We start from the raw sequence: 19,701 nt of genomic DNA, 5'->3' as shown, positions 1-19,701 counted from the left end.
TGTGACCTTATTTAGTTCATTTGGTGAGGTCATGTTTTCCTGGCTGGTCTTGATTCTTGTAGATGTTTGTCTGTGTCTGGACATTACGGAGTTAAGTATTTATTGTACTCTTCAGTTTGGGCTTGTTTTGACCCATTCTTTTTGAGAAGGCTTTCCGAAAGGACTTGAATGTTGTGATCTAAACTGTATCTGCCTTGGGTGGGACCCCAAACCCAATGATGCTATGGTTCACGTGGACTCGTAGAGGTACCACCTTGATGGTCTTGGACACAATCTGGAAGAATTCTCTGGATTACCAGACAGAGACTTGTTCTCTTCCCTTACAAATATTCCCAAACAAATGGAGTATCTCTATTAATTCTGAGTCACCTGGAGCTAGGAGTGGCATGTGCTTGTAGTCCCAGATACTTGGGAGGCTAAAGTGGGAGGATTGCTTGAGCCCAGGAGTTAAAGCCTGCATTTAAACCCAAAAATGGGTTTGAGTTGATTCTCACTTAACACAAGAATCATTCTAGGACCCATATACTGTAAATATAGTTTAAATAAAATGTTATGTTATAAATGTAATAGCAGAAAATTAAAACTTCTTATTTTCTGAGAAAGTGTGCAAGAACTACTAACTCGTGCCCCCATGGATAACAATATGGCTTTCTCAACTTTTAAAGGATAAAAGTAACCTGGTGACCTTAGGAGCCAAAAAACTGGTATAACTCCAAATAAAAGTAAATAAATATATTTTTTTAATTCATCACAATTTCACTAATCCTCTTAATTCTACCAATTACTGTAACTACTGTTTGTAAACTTATTTCTAACCTATGTAAAAACCTCTATTTCATACACTTTTATAACCAACCTCATTCCAGCCCTAATATTAATTTGCTTGAGCCAACAAATAATTATTTCAAACTGACACTATCCAAACTTTAAAATTAAACTCACTTTCAAGCTTGAGTATGTCTTTTTAAAAATTTTAATTTTCCATAGGTTCTTGGGGAACAGGTGGTTTTGCTACATACATTCTTTGGTACTGATTTGTAAGATATTGGTGCACTCATTACCAGAGAAGTATACACTGTACCCAATTTGTAGTCTTTCATTTCTCACCTCCCTCCCACCATTTCCTCCAAGTCCCTAAAATCCATTTTATCACTCTTAGGCCTTTGCATCCTCACAGCTTAGCTCTCACTTATGAGTGAGAACGTATGATATTTGGTTTTCCATTCGTGAGTTACTTCACATAGAATTATGGTCTCCAATTCCATCCAGGTTGCTGTGAATGCCATTATTTCGTTCTTTTTTAAGGCCGAGAAGTATTCCATCATATATATGTATATATATCTTTATCACTCATTGATTGATGGGCATTTGGGCTGGTTCTGTATTTTTGCAATTGCAAATTCTGCTGTTACAAACATGCATGTCCAAGTATCTTTTTCATATAATGACTTCTTTTCCTCTGGGTAGATAACCCAATTAGTGGGATTGCTGGATCAAATGGTAGTCCTACTTTTAGTTCTTTAAGGAATCTCTGCACTGTCTTCCGTAGTGGTTATACTAGTTTATGTTCCCATCAGCAGTGTAAAAGCAGTCCCTTTTCACTGCATCTCTGCCAACATCTATTTTTTTTTCTTTTTAGATTATGCCCATTCTTGCAGGAGTAAGATGATATTTCATTGTGGTTTTGATTTGCATTTCCCTCATCATTAATGATGTTGAGCATTTTTTCATATGTTTGTTGGCCATTTGTGTATCTTCTGAGAATTGTCTATTTGTGCCCTTAGTCCATTTTTTGATAGGATTGTTTGTTTTTTTTCTTGCTAATTTGAGTTCCCTGTAGATTCTGGATATTAGTCCTTTGTTGGATGCATAGGTTGTGAAGCTTTTTCCCACTCTGTGGTTTGTCTGTTTAATCTGCTGATTGTTTCTTTTGCAGTGCAGAAGCTCTAGTTTAATAAAGTCACACCTATTTATCATTGTTTTTGTTGCATTTGCTTTTGGGTTCTTGGTTCTTTCCCTAAGTCACTGTCAAGAAGGGTTTTTCCAATGTTATCTTCTAGAATTTTTTATCATTTCAGGTCTTAGATTTAAGTCCTTGATCCATGTTGAGTTGATTTTTGTGTAAGGTGAGAGATGAGGATCCAGTTTCATCCTTCTGCATGTGGCTTGCCAATTATCCCAGCACCATTGGTTGAATAGGTTTTTATCGCTTTTATAGCACTTTTTGTTACATGATCTGTCACAGAGTTCTCAATATACTATATACATTCAGATCCAGACATTAACTGATTCTTTTTTACTCATATTTCTCACTATACTATTTCTAGTTACACTCGACAACCCCTTTTAACTCCTTGAGAACAAGCAGGAATTATATTATTTTTGTCAGTTGATTATGTGGCTGAATAGACACAAATATAGCAGCCCTCCAAACAATTTAATATAACTACATTGGATATACTGAATTCATACTACAATAGTATGAGTTTTTAAATTTTATTCAAACACATGAGAATGCAATAAATATTTGTGCTCGATTTCTACCCAATATCCTTCCATTAATTGGAGTCATTCTGGCAACTGACAAGTTTGCTTAATTTGGCCTTCACCCATTACCACCATCAGAAACAGAAGGTACAACACCTGTCTCAGCCCTGCTCTAGTTCATCACAGTGTTTTAGCAGGGGCTGTTAACTCACTTTTATCCACAAATAGAAAAGAATAAAACAATCCAAACACTAATAATATGCTTAGGTGCTATTACCACTACATTTATAGCAATTTTTGCTCTAACACAAAGTGACATCAAAAAGATTGTCACATTTTGTACTTCAAGACAACTAGGTTTTAGAATAGTCATTATTGGTATTAATCAGCAACATCTAGCACTTCTCCACATTTAGACACATGCATTCTTTAAAACTATGCTATTTATATATTCAGAGCCATCATCCACAACCTTAATGATAATCAAGATATTCAAAAATAGGATGTCTATTTAAAGACATACCCTTCATTCCTCCTCACTTATTATTGGAAGCCTTGCACTCACAGGCATACCTTTCCTTACAGGCTTCTACTTCAAAGACTTATTTATCAAAACTGCAAACATGTTGGATACTACTGCCTGAGCCCTTTTAATCACACTTATCACCACCTCCCTAACAGCTGTATACAGTACTCAAATTGTCTTCTTTTGCACTCCTAGGACTACCTAGTTTTTTAACTTTCACTGTTATCAATGAAAATAACTCCCTCTTAATTCAATTAAATGTTTAACAATTGGCAGTATTTTTGCCTTTTTAAAAAAATAACCAACAACATTTCTCCTGTAACTATTCCCCAAATGACTATGCCATTATACCTAAAACTTTCAGTGCTTGCTGTAACTATCTTAGGCTTCATTATAGCAATTAGAATTTAACCTAATAACTTGTAATCTGAAATTTGAATTATCTCCATACATATATAAATTTTTTTAACTTTGTAGGATTTTTCCAACAGTTGTTCACCATTTAACAGTATACTTAAACCTTTCTAAAAGTCAGAGCATCACTTTAACTAAACTTTACTAGAAAAATACCCAAAATTATCTCATCTCCAAATAATAGCCTCAGTAACTGTCCCTAACCAAAATGGCCTAATTAAATTATATTTCTTCTATTTCTTCATTTTATTTTTATTAGCTATACTTCTAGCCACTTAATTACTCTGAGTAATTTCAGCAACAAAAAAAATTAACAAAGGGATCAGTCACTTATGACCATTAATCAACTTCGTTAACTGTACAATGCAGCCCACCTACAGTATCTTCACAAAGAAGCCCAACTTCTTCACCCTCAAAAACCACCCAATCCTCTAAATTTTTGAAATCAATAATAATTTCTATTTCATCATAGCATATTGTTTATACAATGATTAAATAATTCTATTAATAATCCTAACAATAGAACTCCTTCCCCAAATAACAACACCAGATTCTCACATTTCAGGATATTCTTTAGTAGCTATGGCTATAGGATTCTAAATACTACCAGTATCCTTGCTAAATAAATTAAAACACTATCATTCCCATAAAACCCCCCCAAAATTTATTATTTTCCTGAATTCCATACCACCATTAATAACCGTAAACCTATGTAATAGGTAAAAGTTTTGAAGAAAATCCTATGATGCCTACAACAAAAATAGTAACAAAATATAGTATATGTCATGAAAAATCATCATTGTGTGTCAACTGTCAGAACTCTAATAACCAACATTTAAAAATCTCACCCCTAATAAAAATCCTTAAGCACTCATTTATTGATCTACCAGCACCATCAAACATCTGAACATGATGAAATTTCGGTTCCCTACTGAGTTTGCTTAGCTTTACAAATCATTACAGGGCTTTTCTTAGCTATACACTGTACCTCAGACATAATAACTGCATTTTCTTCTATGACACACATCTGCTGAGATGAAAACTATGGCTGAATCATTTACTATTTAGATGCTAATGGATATCTGTATTCTTTATCTGTTTGTTCTTGTAGGCTGAGGTCTTTACCTTTCTAGAAACCTGAAGCATTGGAATTATTCTTTTATTCACAGTAATAGCTATAGCATTCATAGGCTATATCTTACAATGAAGAGAAACAGCAATCACAAATTTACTATTAACTATACCATACATTGGCACCAACCTGTTAGAATGAATTGGAGGTGGATTTTTTCTTGACAGAGGCACTTTCACACAATTCTTCACCTTTCATTTTATTCTGCCATTCATTGTTTCAGCTCTAGTTATTGTGCACCTTCTATTCCCACATGAAATAGGGTCACATAACCCAAGGAATCTCAACCAATGCAAATAAAATCCCATTCCACCCCTACCACACAATTAAAGTCATTTTAGGATTTGTTTTCCTAGTATTACATCTACTCAAACTTGTTTTATTCTCTCCTGACTTTTTAGGAAACTGAGAGTATATTCCAGCAAATCCCCTCAATATACCACCTCATATTAAACCAGAGTGGTATCTTCTATTTGCCAATGCAATTTAGGATCTACTCCCAATAAACTAGGAGGTGTTGTAGCCCTTGTGCTCTTAATCTTAATTTTAGCAATCATTCTAATCCTTCAGTTATCTAAGCAATGAAGCGTGATATTCCAGCTACTAAGCCAATGCCTGTTTTGGGTTCTGGTATATAATAACCTCATACTCACACAAATTAAAGGTCAGTCAGTAGAATACCCTTTGAATAAGTATTATCCATTCTGTATTTTCCCTTGTTCTCATATTAATACCATTTATTAGCCTAATCAAGAATAAACTTCAATGAAGATTTCTTGTAGTTTATTAAACTTGGTCTTGTAAACCAAAAATGGAGAGCACTTCTCCCCCGTGCAAAGAAAAAGCCTTTTACTCTGCTGTTAGCATGCAAAGCTGATATTCTATTCCCTGATTCATATACTGAATGCAAAGAAATTGTTCTTGAGTTCTATGTCAGTATGATAAAAAATAAACATAAAATCTAATCATCCTGTGTACATAATGCATTATGTAATTTACCCCATTAATTAGGTACTATATACACTTCATCATACATTATACATTTATATCTTACGATGCTTTAAAATCTATTCCCCGTGCATACAAGCCTACACATCAAACTAATCACAATGCATAATACATTAAATTAAAAGTCCACACAAATGGATTTAACCATGAGTATTGTTCCATACATTAAGTTCTTCATTTTAAATAGGATATAATATTATTGATCATACACAGCACTGGAAGTCAAATCCTTTTTTGACAACATGCTTATCACTTCCAATAGGATTTCTTATCTACAAAGCTTTGAGAAAGTAGCAATCTGCTCAAGAAGTGTCTATCTTCTCATTCTGAACTCAGAAAACTTGGGGTTTTCTAGACTGAAACTATACCAGACATCTGGTTCTTGTTTCAGGACCATGAGCTTATAACTATTCACTCATTCCTCTTAAGTAAGACATTCCAATGAACTAATGTCTAATCAGCCCATAATCACTCATAACTGTGGTGTCATGCATTTGGTATTTTTTAATTTGGGGGGATGGTGTGATCCAACATGGCTGTCAAGGCCTTGACACAACTTGATTGTAGCTGAACTTAAATTGAATGTTATTTTCCCACATAAAAACCTTAAGGTGTTAATTAATCCATGCTCAATGGACATAATAAAAACAAGATAAAATCACAGATGCATAATTATTCCCATCAAGTATGATTAACTCTGCAAACTCCCTCTAATCTCCTACTTTAAGTTGTTACAGTATTTATGTAAATATAATAAGTCTTTTATTCTTGCCAAACCCCAAAACAATAAAATCTTATATCTGCTGATTATTACCTAAGGCTCTAATATGTATCCACATATTATTAAATTCAATTATAAGCTTATCTAGAACATTATTTCAGCCTAACTCCTAATTAAAGCATTGTTTAAAACAAAAAAAAATCCATTACAAATATGATTTTCTGCCTCCATCCACCATGGCATGGTATACCTATGTAACAATCCTGCAAGATCTGCACATGTACCCCAGAACTTAAAGGATAATAAACAAAATGGAAATATGTTTTTGGTTAATATAGGTGTTTACTTCATTTGTTTTTACATAATGGAAACCTAAACTGATTTAAATTAAAAATTGAGAAAGTTAAAAAAAATCTGATTTTCTGGGCTAAAACTTTTTGTTTCTTAATAAGATTAGCAAAAAATTCTCAATACTAGAATAATACTTAAATTTAGCAATTTCCCTGCAAGAGAGTATTCTCTAGATACAAGTTGATGTAGCTTAATTCACTGAAGCAAGTCACTGAAAAATGCCTGAATGAATTTATGTAACTTGATAAACACACAGGTTTGGTCTTGACCTTTTAATTAATTCTTAGTGAGATTACCCATGCAAATATCTGAATTCCATTTAGATCAGAAGATCAAAAGGAGCAGATACCAAGCACACTTATTAGTATCTCATAATGCTTTGCTCAACCACACCCCCATGAGAAACAGTAGTGATAAAAATTAAGCAATAAACAAAAGTTCTAACAAGGTATAGTAACTCCCCATAGGGTTGGTAAATTTCGTGCCAGCCACTGAGGTTATACGATTAAACCAAATCAATAATACTCAGTGGTTTATGATTATGTATAACCATAAAAGGCAGTAGCTAAAATGAAAATAAACTATGAAAGTGACTTCAGTATGTTCTGAATTCACAATAGCTAAGCCCAAACTGGAATTAGATACCCCATTATGCTTAGCCATAAATGTAACCGAAATAAACAAAGTTATTTGCCAGAATACTACCAGCAACTGCTTAAATCTCAGGGGATTTGGCAGTGATTTATGTTTCTCTAGAGGAGGCTGTTCTATAATCGATAAACTCCGACAAACCTCACCATTTCTTGCCAATTCAGCCTGTATATTGCTATCTTCAGCTAACCCTAAAAAGCCTTAAAGTAATCACAAATATTTATGTAAAAACATTAGGTCAAGGTGTAGTCTATGAGATGGAAAGAAATAGGCTACAGTTTCTAATTAACGGATACTCACCTAAAATAACCCCTATGAAACTAAAGGTCAAAGGGGGAGTTAGTAGTAAATTAGGAATAGAGAGCGTAGGTGGATGAACAACAACACACCACCTGGCAGCCTCCTGAAATACTTTAACAAACCTGAATATATAATTAAAACAAATTTATGTATCAGAGAAGGTAAGTCATAACAAAATAATCATATTGGAAAGTGTGCTTAGGTAAACCAAAATGTATCTGAATTCAAAACACCTGACTTATACCCAGAAGATTTCATATTAATCTGACCACTTTGAACCAACACTAACAAAACTCAACAGTTACATATATTTAAATCAAAACATTCATTCATAAAAAGTATAGAAGATAGAGTTGTATTTAGGTGCTATAGAAAAAGTATTGTAGGGGAGTAATGCCAAGAATAATTTTTAAAGTACAAAAAAGTAAAGCTATAAGGTAGTGATGCCTTATAGGTTTCATTTACATTTCCCTAATGATTAATGATGTTTGAGTATCTTTTCATGTGCTTATTTGACAGTTGTTTATCTTCTATAGATGAGTGTCTATACAACTCTTTTGCCTATTTATTTATTGGAATGTTTGTTCTTTAATTGAATTTGGTGATATTTTTCTATATTCTGTATACAAGTACTTTATCAGATATGATTTTCAAACATTTTCTCCCAATCAGGAGCTTCTCTTTTCACTCTCTTAACAGTGCCTTTGTAAGACCCAGAGTTTTTAACCTTGATGCATTCCAAATTATTGATTTATTCATCCAAGGAATTTTTTATGTAACTCCAGGTCACAATTATACTCTCCTGTGATTTCTTCTAGAAGTTTTATAAGTTAGGTTTTATATTTACATCTATGATCCATTTTGAAGTGCCTTTTGCATTGTCTTTTGTATGTGGTACAATATATAGATCACAGTTTATAATTGTATATATGAATATCCACTTGTTTCAGCACAATATATTGAAAATACCACACTTTATCCATTGAATGGCTTCTTCGCCTTTGTCAAAAGTCAATTGTCTAATATATTTTATATGGGTCAATTCCAACATATAGGTCAGTTTTTAGGTGGTTTATTTTGTTCCTTTGATCTGCTTTTCTGCCTTGATGCCAGTAGCATACTGTCTTGATTACTATGGGTTTGTAAGAAGTCCTGAAATCAGATAGTGTTTGTCATCCATTTTTGTTTTCTCAAAGTTGTTTTCGTAGTCTAGATCCTTTGTATTTTTACATGAATTTTAGAAACAATGTTTCAGGTTCTTTTAGAACTATATCAGTTAGGATTTTTATTGGGATTGTTCTGAATATGTAGATAGGTTTAAACAGAACAGGCATCTTAACAATACTGAGTCTTCCAATTCGTGAAAACATTATGTCTCTCTCTTTAGGTCTTCTTTAATTTCTCTTAGCAATGTTATTTAGCATTCACTGTACAGACCTGCCACATATTTGGATGGATTATTCCTAATTATTTCATATTTCTTAGTGCTCTTATAAATGCTAGTATTTTGAATTACATTTCTGCATATTTTATTTTTACTGAGCTGTCAGCAGCCAAATGTTTAAAAGTAGCTGTTAACTAATCTTCTAGGTTGAGATCTTAGACTATGAAATGGAAAAGGTACCTCATATTTAACAAGCATTTGCCTGTGTTTTCATGCCAGCTTTCATAAGTTACTGAAAATGTACTGTAACTAGAGGAAAAAATGTCCCAGAGACAGATCAACAGGTCATCTTCAGAAAAATCCATTGGTAAAATAGTTCAGTAGATTTCAACTTTATATGTGGTCAGAATTGAACAGATTGAATTATGGGGTTTATTTTGTTACCTACTCCTCACCACCAGCAATCCATCTCAATGAATTCTTGGGATCTGGGGTGGTGAGAGAGAAAGAGAGAGAGAACATGTATGTATGTGGATATGTTTGTGTGTATGAATGTATATATTGCTGAAACTGCCAGAAATATTTATTGTGAGGATTACTTCAGGTTAATGACTGTAGTCATATCAGACCAGTTCATTTACTAGGACATACTACAAAACAAATCAAAGTGATGGTTATTTTCCTAGCTGTCTTGGCTCACATTGTTACCATGGTGATTCAGCGACTGCCGTGAAATTTGGTGCAGGATGAGCATTCATTTTTGGTTTTTGCCTGAATCACATATTATTATGGGAGTTGTTAAGTGGCTGTTTTCCAATTGTGATATTCCTTCTGGAAAATTAGTTTGCATTTGAGAAAAAGATAGAGCTTTTTCTTCTCCCTTATTTATTTATCAGTGTATTTATTAACATTTATTTACGTCAATATGACTCAGAGATTTCCATTTTCCTCAACGGTTTACCCTGTATAATTATTAGTATATTTTTTTGTATTAGGCCATTATTGCAATGTTATGCAAAAATACCTGAGATGGTAATTTATGAAGAAAAAGGTTTCATTGGCTCACTGTTCTGCAGGCTGCACAGGAAGCACGGCCCCAGGATCTCCTTGGCATCTAGGAAAGCCTCAGGGAGCTTTTAATGGCAGAAGGCAAAGCAGTAGCAGGCATGTCACATGGCAAGAGTGGGAGCAAGAGAGACAGACAAGGGAAAGGTTTCAGACTTTTAAACAACCAGATCTTGCATGAACTAACTGATGGAGAACTCACTTACCACCAAGGGGATGGCACTAAACCATTCATGAGAAATCCACCCCATGATCCAGTCACACCCCATCAGGCTTCACCTTCAACAATGGGAATTACAATTCTACATGAGATTCAGAGGAGACAATATCTAAACCGTATCAATTTTGGTGCTCAAGTCTTCTCAAATTGGCCGGTGGGAGCCCCTTATAGTAGGCCTCATGTCCATTTGAAGCTTCCATAAAATTTCTTAATTATGGACTTGGCACTCTAAACCTATTCCTCATCTGTAAAAAGGAAGCTCTGATGTCAGCCTCAGAACATCACTTTGAGGACTTGAAGAAAAAAAGCCTGAAAATAACAACCTACAGTGTGTGGTACCTAGTAGACTATCAGCAAATGGCAATTCCCCATTCCAACATGCCTCCTCCATTCTGTCAGTGGGATGCCTCTGGCATTAACATAATGGCCTGACTACTAGAGCAAATACTTGAAAATGTAACATCAAGCAGGAATAAGCTCACATTTTCATTATGTGTGAGCTTCAGTGTCACTGCTGTGTGTGGGAGGGGTTCTGGGACGGAGTTGAGGAAGAAGAAAAGCATCATTGCACAGCTTCCAGTTAACTGAGTGGGAATAGGCCAGACATCATCACCGCATCCCCTGCATTTCATGTGCTTTCTCATCCTCTTACTTTCTTCTCTATTCCATGTGCTTTCATATCCTCTTAACTCTCCTAGTTTAACATCAGAGACTCTGAAATCCTCTTAGGTTACTGGAACAAGAGGAAAGAGACCCAGATCACATCATGGGGACACTTTAGGCAAGTCATATCTTTCTGCCAGCTTTGTCTATCCAACAGGATAATAATTCTCACACCTCTAGACCACCCAGGAATACTCAGGAATTTAAGTGTGATCCCTTATGGCAATCTGTGGTCTTATGTGGTGGGGAAGAACCAATGTACTTGCTGCTAATTATATTAACAGAGAAACTGCAGATGTCCCAGCACTCTGTATAGTGGGCATTAAATTTATGATACCCAACTCTGAGCTGTTTAGGTCAGGATTTTTACAGGTGTGATCTATGGACCGCTTCATCAGATATTTTCATGGTTGCTTGCTAAAATGCAGATACTTGGGCCTGTCCTAGATCTGCAGAATCAAAACCAGGGAGGTGAGGTGAGAGGTGTCTACATTTTGAGTAATTTTTTTTTTTTGGTGGTTTTCTTTTTCTTTATTTCTTTTTTGTTGTTGTTTGTTTGTTTTTTAATTGCATTTTAGGTTTTGGGGTACATGTGAAGGACATGCAAGAATGTTGCATAGGTACACACATGGCAGTGTGGTTTGCTGCCTTCCTTCCCCTCACCTGTATCTGTCATTTCTCCCCATGCTATCTCTTTCCACCTCCCCACCTCCCGCCCCTCCCCCATTTCCCCCCAATGGACCCCAGTGTGTAGTGCTCCCCTCCCTGTGTCCATGTGTTCTCATTGTTCAACACCCACCTATGAGTGAGAACATGCGGTGTTTGATTTTCTGCTCTTGTGTTCTTTTGTTGTTTCTGTTACTCATACACGTTTGAAAAGCACTGCTGTGGATGGCAACAAGGTCTATGAAAAGTTCGAATCCTTTGATGTCTAATTCCAATATTCACACCTGAGGGTAGAGGAAGAGAGGAGAGTAGGGATTGAAAAATACCTATTGGGTACTATGCATATGACCTGAGTGGCAAAATAATCTGCACACCAAACCCCTGTGACACACAATTTGCCTATATAACAAACCTTAACAGGTACTCCTAAACCTAAAATTAAAGTTAAAAAATAAAAATTTTAGGGCCGGGCGCGGTGGCTCAAGCCTGTAATCCCAGCACTTTGGGAGGCCGAGGCGGGTGGATCACGAGGTCAAGAGATCGAGACCATTCTGGTCAACATGGTGAAACCCTGTCTCTACTAAAGTGCAAAAAATTAGCTGGGCATGGCGGCGCGTGCCTGTAATCCCAGCTACTCCGGAGGCTGAGACAGGAGAATTGCCTGAACCCAGGAGGCGGAGGTTGCGGTGAGCCGAGATTGCACCATTGCACTCCAGCCTGGGTAACAAGAGCGAAACTCCGTCTCAAAAAAAAATTAAAAAAAAATAAAAATAAAAATAAAATAAAAATTTTAAAAATAAGTAAAATCAGAAGCCATATAAGACAAAGATAGGTAAATTTGACAGCAAATTTAACAAAAGATACCACAAACAAAGGGAGAGGACTCCAACAGATTGGAGGAAAACATGCCATTTTTATAATAAAGAATGAGTATCTGCATCATAAATAAACAAGAAAAAGAAAAAGAAGACTCATTTGTAAGACTATTAAACTTTATTGAATTTATTGAATTGGCTTGATTTAATCTTTCCACAATGTAAACATATATCAAAACTTTACAGTGAACCCTATAATATATACAATTATTTGTCAGTTAAAATTTAAAGAATACCTGAGGTGATAAGTAGAATTCAGTTGTAAGACTATTAAGCTTTCTTTTCCCAATATGTCTGCCTTAGAATTTTCAAATTAATGTGATCCCTGGCCATTTATATTTTTAAAAACCAGAACACAGGGACTTTTTTAATTTTTATTTTTATTTTAAGTTTAATGGGACATGTAAAACATGGTTTGCCCTCTGTTTTAAGTACTATATAATTCTGGTTTTACTGATAAGAGTTTGAGTGTTTTTATGGTGAAATAAAACTATTCAAAGTCACAAGGTTTTTACATGGCAGAATAGTGTTTGTCTCCAGTCTGTATCCAGAGCCCACACTCCTAACCAGTATACTTAGGAAGAAGAAGCAGACATTTGTTGAACTATGTCAGCCCATGGTGGTTGGTGTAACATTGAGACCATAGCTCTTTTATCTATGCTTCTCTAGTCATTCTACATTGTAACAGATGGTATTTATTTAAGAAAAAGTAATAATTTAAAAAATAAAAACATTACTAAACATCATAATTACTTTGTACTAGACAACTTGGCTGTTGAGGTAGATAATTCCTTGGACCCCCATGATGAATGAATTCTTTTCCCTTTTAGGAACTCAGAGTGGTTTTCCAGATGGGAATCACATTGCTCTCTGTCCCTGAGATCTTGCTGGAGGCAGGGCTACTCAGTCCCTCTTTGCCAGGTGAGTATAGATGCAGTGTGGGGACTTGCTCAAGGACACCTAGAGTTAGTGGGATAGGTCTGGTGCTATAGCCAAGTATGTCTCCTGCTTCATATCCAGCTGCATGTCTATTATACATAGCTGTATTAATTCATTTTCATGCTCCTGATAAAGACATACCCAAAACGAGGAACAAAAAGAGGTTTAATTGGACTTATAGTTCCATGTGGCTGGGGAGGCCTCAGAATCATGGTGAGAGGTGAAAGACTCTTTTTTTTTTTTTTTTTTTTTGAGACGGAGTTTCGCTCTTGTTACCCAGGCTGGAGTGCAATGGCGCGATCTCGGCTCACCGCAACCTCCGCCTCCTGGGTTCAAGCAATTCTCCTGCCTCAGCCTCCTGAGTAGCTGGGATGACAGGCATGCGCCACCATGCCCAGCTAATTTTTTGTATTTTTAGTAGAGTCGGGGTTTCACCATGTTGACCAGGATGGTCTCGATCTCTTGAGCTTGTGATCCGCCCGCCTCGGCCTCCCAAAGTGCTGGGAAAGACTCTTCTTATATGGCAGCAGCAAAAGAAAATGTGGAAGAAACAAAAGCAGAAACCCCTGATAATCCCATCAGATGTCCTGAGACTCATTAACTATCAGGAGAATAGCACAGGAAAGACCAGCCCCCATGATTCAATTAACCCCATCCCCATCCCTCCCACAACATGTGGGAATTCAGGGAGATAAAATTCAAGTTGAGATTTCGATGGAGACACGGCCAAACCATATAATTCCACCCCTGTCCCCTCCAAATCTCATATCCTCACATTTCAAAACCAATAATGCCTTCCCAACAGTCCCTAAATGTCTTAACTCACTTCAGCATTAACCCAAAAGTCCACAGTCCAAAGTCTCATCTGAGACAAGGCAATTCCCTTCCACCTGTGAGCCTATAAAATCAAAAGCAAGCTAGCTACTTCCTAGATATAATGGGGATAGAGGTATTGGGTAAACACTGCCATTTCAAATGGGAGAAATTGGCCAAAACAAAGGGATTACAGGGCCTATGCAAGTCCAAAATCCAGCAGGGCAGTCAATTTTTTTTTTTTTTTTTTTTTTTTGAGACGGAATTTCGCTCTTGTTACCCAAGCTGGAGTGCAATGGTGCAATCTTGGCTCACCGCAACATCCGCCTCCTGGGTTCAGGCAATTCTCCTGCCTCAGCCTCCTGAATAGCTGGGATTACAGGCACGTGCCACCATGCCCAGTAATTTTTTGTATTTTTGCCTGTAATCCCAGTACTTTGGGAGGCCAAGGTGGGTGGATCACTAGGTCAAGAGATCGAGACCATCCTGGTCAACATGGTGAAACCCCGTCTCTACTAAATATACAAAAAATTAGCAGGGCAGTCAAATTTTAAGGCTCCAAAATGATCTCCTTTGACTCCAGGTCTCACATCCAGATCACACTGATGCAAGAGGTGGGTTCCCATAGTCTCGGACACCTCTGCCCTATGGCTTTGAAGGGTACAGCCTCCCTCCCGGCTCCTTTCATGGGCTGGCATTTTGTGTCTGCAGCTTTTCCAGGCATATGGTGCAAACTGTCAGTGACTCTACCATTCTGGGGTCTGGAGGATGGTGGCTCTCTTCTCACAGCTCCACTAGGCCCTGCCCCAGTAGGGACTCTCTGTGGGTACTCCAACCCCACATTTTCCTTCTGCATTGCCCTAGCAGAAGTTCTCCATGAGGGCCCTGCCCCTCCAGCAAACTTTTGCCTGGGAACCCAGGAGTTTTCGTACATCTTCTGAAATCTGGATGGAGGTTCTCAAACCTCAGTTCTTGACTTCTGTGTACTTGCAAGCTCAACACCATGTGGAAGCTGCCAAGGCTTGGGGCTTCCACCCTCTGAAGCCACAGCATGAGCTGTATGTTGGCCTCTTTCAGCCACAGCTGGGACATAGGGCACCAAGTCCCTAGGCTACACACAGTATGGGAAACCTAGGCCCAGCCCATGAAACCTTGGGCCTCCAGGCCTGTGCCGGAAGGAGCTGCCTTGAAGATCTCTGACATAGCCTGAAGACATTTTCCCCATGGTCCTGGGGAGTAACATTAGGCGCCTTGCTATTTATGTAAATATCTGCAGCCAGTTTGAATTCCTCCCCAGAAAATGGGTTTTTCTTCTCTATTGCATAGTCAGGCAGCAAATTTTCCAAACTCTTATGTTCTGCTTCCCTTATAAAACTGAATGCCTTTAACAGAACCCAAGCCATCTGTTGAATACTTTTTTGCTTAGAAATTTCTTCTGCCAGGTACCCCTAAATCATCTTTCTCAAGTTCAAAGTTTCACAAATTTCTAGGGCAGGGGCAAAATGCCACCAGTCTCTTTGCTAAAACATAACAAGAGACACCTTTACTCCAGTTCCCAACAAGTTCTTCATCTCCATCTGAGACCACCTCAGTCTGGATCTTATCGTCCATATTGTTATCAGCATTTTTGGCAAAGCCATTCCGCAAGTCTCTAGGAGGTTCCAAACATTCCCACATTTTCCTGTCTTCTTCTGAGCCTTCCAAACTGCCCCTACCTCTACCTGTTACCCAGTTTCAAAGTTGCTTCCAATTTCTGGGTATCTTTTCAACAATGCCCCACTCTACTGGTATCATTTTACTATATTAGTTCATTTTCATGCTACCGATAAAGATATACTCGAAACTGGGAACAAAAAGGGTTTCATTGGACTTACAGTTCCACATGGCTGGGAGGCCTCAGAATCATGATGGGAGGTGAAATGCCCTTCTTACATAGTGGTGACAAGAAAGAGAAAATGAGGAAGAAGCAAAAGCGGAAACCCCTGATAAGCCCATCAGATCTTGTGAGACACATTAACTCTCACAAGAAAGAATAGCACAAGAAAGACTGGTCCCCATGATTCAATTATCTCCCCCTGGGTCCCTCCCACAACACATGGGAATTCCAGGAGATACAATTCAAGTTGAGATTTAGATGGGGACACAGCCAAACCATTTCAACAGCATTAGCTGTGTTCATATCTGTAGTGCTTCACCGTTCAAGGGCTCAGAGGATTTGTGCTTCTCCGAGGTTAACCTGCAGATCATATACAGGAACATAAGTACCTTCAAATAAGAAAAAATGGGGTGTTTATTTTTTTATATAGCCCAAACTGTACTGGGAAATTAGAAGAAAAATTCTGAGAATCATACATCATGTTCTCTTTTCTGTCTAACTTTTTTCATTCAATCAACATACTGTATGTGAGATTTATACTTATTGTTGTCTATATTCATCATGATTGGTGAATATTATTACATTGAGTGGATATTTCACAATAAACATATCTGCTATGTGGATTTTTTCTAGATTTTGACACGAATAACAGCGTTACGAATGTCTTATACATATCTTTGGATAAACATTTATTTTTCTTTCTCTTGGGTTCATACCTTCCCCAGACCTAAGAATGAAATTTCTGAGTTGTAGGGTGTGTATATGATCAGCTCAGTCAATACTGCCAAGGACATTTTCAAAGTGGTTGTTGAATTTATGTTTTCATCAGTGATGTGAGAATTACACAGCTTCCATATCCTCACCAACACTTGGTGTTTTCCATCTTTTAAATTTTCTTTTTCTGGTGTATGTGTGGTGGTATCTCATTATGGTTTTAATTTTACTTGTTAAAAATTTCTCAATTTAACTCTCTGAAGTTTTAAATCTCTTTTAATCTAAAGACAGTTATTTCTCTCTCTCTCTTTTTTTTTTTTTTTTTTTTTGCTTTTCAATTTACATATTGAGTATCCCTGATCTGCAAATCTGAAAGGCTCCAAAATCTGAAATTTTATCATCATTGACATGATGCTCAAAGGAAATGCTCAATTAGAGCATTTCAGATTTTGGATTTTCAGATTAGGGATACTCAACCTGTATTTGCTTATTAAACTGGATCTTTGGTTTGTGGAGTTTACATTCCCAATTTTGCTGATTGTATCCCCATTGTGCTGTTACTTACATTGCTCTGACCCCTCCTATTTTCTGTAAATTAGTAGAGTTAGAGGCTTTATCCAGTTCAGGATTTTTTGACAAGAGTACCTCAGATGTGTTACATGCTTCCTATATCCTTACACCAACTCTTAGTTCAGGCTGCTTTACCAAATTACCACAGACTAGGTGGCTTAAATAACAAACATTTACTTCTCATGAGTCTGGGAGCTAGAAGTCTAATCAGGGCGCCAGTATGGTTGGGTTTCTGGTGAGGATCCTCTTCCTGGTTATGGCCTCACATGGCCTTTTCTTGGTGTGTGCATGCAGAGAGCAAGCAAGCTCCCTGTGTCTCTTCTTATAAGGACACTAATCTCATAATGAGGGCTCCACTTTGACGACCTAATTATTTCCCAAAGGTCGTATCTGCAAATACTGTCACATTGGAGATTGGGGTTTCAACATATGAGTTTTGGGAGGACACAAGCATTCAATTCATAGCATACCAGGAGCCTCACTGTGTCTGATTGTCACTCCTGCCTTGATGTTAAGATTGAGCACTGGGCTCAGGTGGTGTTAGACTGATCCATCAATTATGAAATTTCCTATTTGCTTTCCAACTCATGATTTTTTATAATCTCTGAAGATCTTTACCAAGATCTGCATTTCATTAAAAATTCTAAATTAATGATGTTTAGATTCTACAATTTTTTCTACATTTATTAGCTGGACATTTTCTATAAGAGAAACTTCCCCCACCCCCACCAACTATTAGGCTTAACTGAGGTATGGCTCACACAGGAAGGGTAGGACAAATATTTAATCATTTTGCAGTATTTCCAATTTTAAGAATAAATATTGTTTCTGTAGGATCCTTCACAGATGAGCAGTGAGTTGGTTTTGTGTTTTGTTTTTCTATTAGAGTATCATCATGACTCAGAGACGTTTCTGTATGTAATGTGTTTTAACTCACTGTAGGCACTAACGTTTTTGATGTTCATATTGTTTTTTTGTTTGTTTGTTTGTTTGTTTTTTGGTCTGTGGAAGTCCTATCAGGTTGGCTTCTGAGTCTTCTTGACATGTTCACTGGTATGATCAGTCAGTCCAGACTCATCTGGTACAATTCGACAAGAGACTTGGATTCAGCCATTTTTCATTGTGCCTTTTAGTGGGTAATAGCTTTAACAGACTAAATCTGGGTATCAGAGTTGCTCATTGCTACTAGGTTGGCCATTGTTTCTTAACTTTTTCAGTGCATCAAACCAGTAAATAGGTGTTACATTTTTAAGAGAATATACACAATCAACTTCCATCCCGGGCTGCTACTCTTTTCCCTTATAAGTAATTATTTTTATCAGTTTTTGTTTTACTCTGCTAGTTTAGATAACATAATAGAATATTATATGGATATTAGTTTTCTCTTCTCCTCAGAGATAAAAGGTGGCATATTCTACCTCAGTGAAAATTCTAGAAGCTCAGAGGTGTTTGAGATATCCCTCTAAGGTAAAGGATAAATAGTTGCACCTCACCTCTCCTACAACCAAAAAAGAGGTACACCATCTGGTGGGCTTCTTTGGATTTTGGTGGCAATATATTCCTCATATGGGTGTGTAACTCTGACCATTTACTGAGTGACCTGAAAAGCTGCTAGTGTTGTGTAGGGCCTAGAACAAGAGAAGGCTCTGTAACAGGTCTGGGCTGCTGTGCAAGCTGCTATGCCACTTGGGCCATATGGTCAAGTGAATCCAATGGTGCTTGAGGTGTTGGTGACAGATAGGGATGCTGTTGGGAACCTTTGGCAGGCCCCCATAGGTGAATGGCAACACAGGCCCTGCCATCTTTCTCAGGTAACTAATTTTGAGAAACAGCCCTTGGCCTGCTAATGGGCCTCAGTAGAGACTGGAAATAATCAAGCTTTCATGTGACCTGAGCTACCCACCATGACGTGCATGTTATCTGACCCACATAGCTATAAAGTTCGGTATGTACAGCAGCACTCCATCATCAAAGGTAAGTAGTATATATGAAATAGAGCTCAAACAGGCACTGAAGGCATAAGTAAGTTACGTGAGGAAGCAGCTCAAATGCCCATGGGCCTCAATTTTGCTACACTCCTTTCTTTCTCTCAGCCGGGACCTATAAACTAAGTTCCCTATGATCAGTTGACAGAGAAAGAGAAGTTTGGTTTACAGATGATTCTGCATGATATGCAGGCACTACTCAAAAGTGGACAACTGTAGCACTACATCTGCTTTCTAGGATGTCCCTGAAGGACAATGGCGAATGGAAACTCTCCCAGTGGGCAGAACTTTGAGCAGTGTACCTGGTTGATCACTTTGCTTAGACAAATGGCTGGACCTGC

General features: G+C 37.3%; 1 protein-coding gene across 6 annotated transcripts in view; it reads left to right on the top strand.

Annotated features, from left to right (window-relative positions):
• The window catches only part of GPRASP3 (G protein-coupled receptor associated sorting protein family member 3), a 110,808-nt gene that overhangs the window by 32,407 nt on the left and 58,700 nt on the right, over nt 1-19,701 (top strand). For all 6 annotated transcript variants that reach the window (XM_074392039.1, XM_074392036.1, XM_074392037.1 and 3 more), the window contains exon 6: nt 13,294-13,384. The gene's annotated coding sequence lies outside the window, so the exon portion shown is untranslated. The remainder of the gene's footprint in view (nt 1-13,293; nt 13,385-19,701) is intronic.

The sequence above is a fragment of the Saimiri boliviensis genome, chromosome X (genome assembly GCF_048565385.1).
Source record: "Saimiri boliviensis isolate mSaiBol1 chromosome X, mSaiBol1.pri, whole genome shotgun sequence".
Lineage (NCBI taxonomy): Eukaryota > Metazoa > Chordata > Mammalia > Primates > Cebidae > Saimiri > Saimiri boliviensis.
Note: the sequence above shows the minus strand (reverse complement) of the source record. Positions and strands in the feature narration are given on the sequence as shown.